The 3432-nt window shown below is 35.5% G+C and overlaps 1 pseudogene across 1 annotated transcript; it reads right to left on the bottom strand.

The window, feature by feature from the left end:
• Positions 1 to 662: 662 nt before the first annotated feature.
• LOC143573890 (acid phosphatase 1-like) lies at positions 663 to 2419 on the bottom strand (annotated as a pseudogene). The gene is made up of 3 exons (XR_013142495.1): positions 1976 to 2419; positions 1424 to 1633; positions 663 to 1004 (listed from the first exon to the last, which is right to left on the bottom strand). The product of XR_013142495.1 is annotated as an acid phosphatase 1-like (transcript).
• Positions 2420 to 3432: the final 1013 nt, after the last annotated feature.

Here is a 3432-nt window from a genome sequence, read left to right as displayed (position 1 = left end):
TGTCTAACTTATTGATTGCGCTACCCTAAAGGCTATTTGGTAACTAACTAACTACCTAACAAACTACTTACACTACTAAACTCTTTTTATTAAACCTCAAAGACCATTTATGCAACTTTCTCTTAAAATCAAGACAAAATTGAATTTTATAATAATTTAAAATATAATTCATTTACTGATAATAATTCACATCGACGCTGTCTGTGACCATTAAACTCCCAACTTCAAGGTTCATTGCCGATGGCAATCCCACCGAAAAGTAACTTCATGTGTCGGTAATGAATGGTTGGCCGACTGATTCTCACCCAAATCAAAATGTTGTAAAATGTTTTGAAACGACGTAAGTGAAAGTTTGAAGCATAAGCTTTAGTTTCCGGTTAGAATAAGGTTATCAAATAAACTTGGGAGTGTGAATAGATTACTACATTAGTTGTCATGCATATTATTATCAGTCAATGATACATAGATTAGATTATTATACACAATATTCTGAGATCCTCTGTGATCTCCTTTACTTATTGAAGTCGCACGTTTTCCTTCTTTTGGATCAGATATCAATATAAAGATATAATATTTGTGGATATTAAAATATAGCATGTGACAATGTATTATTGGTTTTCTTCCCACCTACCACTGAACCTTTAATATATGACCTTATCGAATTTTGTCCAAGGAAACAATCATTCATAATAATAAGTGCTTCAATTTCTAATTATTACATGATTAATAAAGTTAATTAACTCAACTCCGACTTGTAACAAGTCTTATTTATAAAAAAAAACTCATGCCAACAAGAAACTTGAAGCACAGATGAAGTCAATCAAGTCAATTAACCGATGTAGTACATGGGATCTGGCACCTTGAAGGTACGGTCGCCAGTGTTGGTACCGATTAAATCGCTCCATTGATCACCCATGTTACCTCTAATTCTGTATCCAGCCTCTTCTAACTCCTTTCTCTTGCCTGATTTATACTGAACCGCGGTACCATGATCATTAGTTCCCCTGCACATATTTTCAAAGTTTTTAATGGAAGTAATTAACAATCTCTATCATTAGGTTAGTTGTAATATCAATGTGAAACATTAATATTTAAAGAAAACTTAAAATAATGAATTACCTATTAGTTTTAGACAACATAATCTTAGACCTTTTTACTTCTACAAAAATATTATTTGACCTTTTTATATTTTTTAATTAAGAAACTTTTTGATCTAACCAAAAACTTTCATATGGCATATTTTATAATTTGTTGCGCTAGTTAAATATCAGCATTATATTTTAACTAGCGTAACAAATTTCCATTTGGCCTAGCAAAATGGAACTGTTGTGAAAATATTGAAATCTATCATGATTGAAATATGTTACGCCAATAATGAAATATGCTAACATGGTTATGTTCCCTTAGAAAAATAATTGCTTACTTTAGGATGAACTTCTCCCATTTAGTATAACCAATTGCCTTCATATTTCTAATACGAGGTTCCGAGACAGCTTGCTTTGTTCCAGTGAGAAACACGATCTTAAATCCCAACTCTGTAAGTTGGGTGTATAGTTTAAGAGACCCCGGTATGGGCACACCTGCTGCTTCAGCCACCCATAGGTCAAACGCCGTCGCATTATACGGTTTAGCCCTGAATATACATAATTCATTAAGACAAACTCATTAAACCACATAATATACATATGTAAGGAGAGAAATAACATACAAATAACATTTACCGTACAAACAATACAAAGTAAAGAGAAAAATAATTTTGTTGTGGCATTTTTGTAATTTTAGTATAACAAAAATATAAATTAAAGTAATAATAGTTACGCTACTTTACAGGTAGGGAAATTATTAATCTACTTTATTGTAGTGTAACTTCTCTGTTCAAAATAACGACGAAAATGTCACTGCGTCCTTTTTTTCTTTAATACGTATTTTCCTACTTATGTCTATATAAATTATATTTTTACAAGCTATCACGTACCCAAAAGCAACCGTATTTCTAGCATAATATGGGAGATTAGAGAGTGTGGTTTCATCGATATCAAAAACCCAAACGTCCTAGCCATCACCAGTGAGGTTAAGGCTTTTGGCATACTTATACGCTTCATTCGCAACATAATCGCAGTCCTCACGGTATTGTTTACCTAGCATGTAATGACCAACATAGTCCTCACATTCTTCTGGAACTAGGGTCCAGTCTTTGAGGTTGCTGGTCTCAACGGCTAGTCGCCAACTATTGCAGTTAAGGTCGGGATGTTTGAGCCCAGTCGAGCCCGAATGCGGCATTAGTAAGTGGATTTGGTTAGGGGTTTGAGATGCAAAGGTGGTTGCAATGGTTGCCATGAGGATAAGAAACGTGAAACCCATATTTGGTTTCGAATAATGTTGTTGTGTTGTGTTGTGTTGTGTTAAGGTGTCATATGTTTTGGTTAGGCTGAGGGGTGTGGGGGGCTCTAACGGGGGCGCGAGTGGGGGCTCCAGCCAATAATATTGTGACGTGTGGCAGAGAGAGAAACTGGATAAGATGGGTGTTGGAGCCCCCGCTGGAGCCCCTGGCCCTGGTGTGGAGGGGCGCGAGCAGGGGCTCCAGTGGATTTTTTTTTTATTTTTTTATAAATATATTCAAAAAACGTATTATTAAAAAAACTCATAAATTATTAAAAAAAACACACATTTTTTTAAAATTCAAATTACAAAAAAAACATACTAAAAATTAAACAAACAATAATACTTAATAATAACACTAATCTAATACAAGATCATCGGGTCGCCTCTCCCACAAATGTTCAACCAACTCATGTCGAAGCTCCCCGTGTATCTCACGGCTCTTGATATTTGCTATGTTGTGAAGTTTTTGTTGATCACTGATTGTGGACGGTTGTGGCGGAATGTCACCTTGGTAGTTTTGGCAGATAGCTTTGCCCTCGTCTTCTAACGTCATGTTGTGTAGGATCAGACACGTGTAGACGACGTCCGTTATCCTCTCCCGAGTCCAATAACGTATCGGGTTCGCCAGAACATAATATTGTTTTTTTATAGCTCCAAAAGCTCTTTCAATATCTTTTCTAGCAGACTCTTGCTTCTTCGTAAAATACTTCCGTTTGTCGGCGATTGGATCTGTAAAAGCTTGAACTAACAAAGCCCATTCGTTGTAAATACCATCGACCAGATAGTACCCGTACTTGAAGAGTTCTCCATTTGCAACAAAAGATTGAGGTGGTTCAACCCCGTCGATAAGGTCGTTGATCAAATTTGACTGATCGATAACATTAAGATCGTTATTTGACCCAGCAACACCAAAAAAAGCATGCCAAAACCAAAGATCCTGTGACAGACGAGTACGACGACATTATTTTTAAAAAAAAAATTGGGAAGATGGGTTGATTTTGGGTTTTTTTTTTAAGTTGTGGTAATTGATTTATATGAAATTGGTTATAT

Source organism: Bidens hawaiensis, unplaced genomic scaffold, assembly GCF_021521415.1.
Source record: "Bidens hawaiensis isolate Kalapana, Puna unplaced genomic scaffold, B.hawaiensis_p1.1 tig00026670_1, whole genome shotgun sequence".
NCBI lineage: Eukaryota > Viridiplantae > Streptophyta > Magnoliopsida > Asterales > Asteraceae > Bidens > Bidens hawaiensis.
Note: the sequence above shows the minus strand (reverse complement) of the source record. Positions and strands in the feature narration are given on the sequence as shown.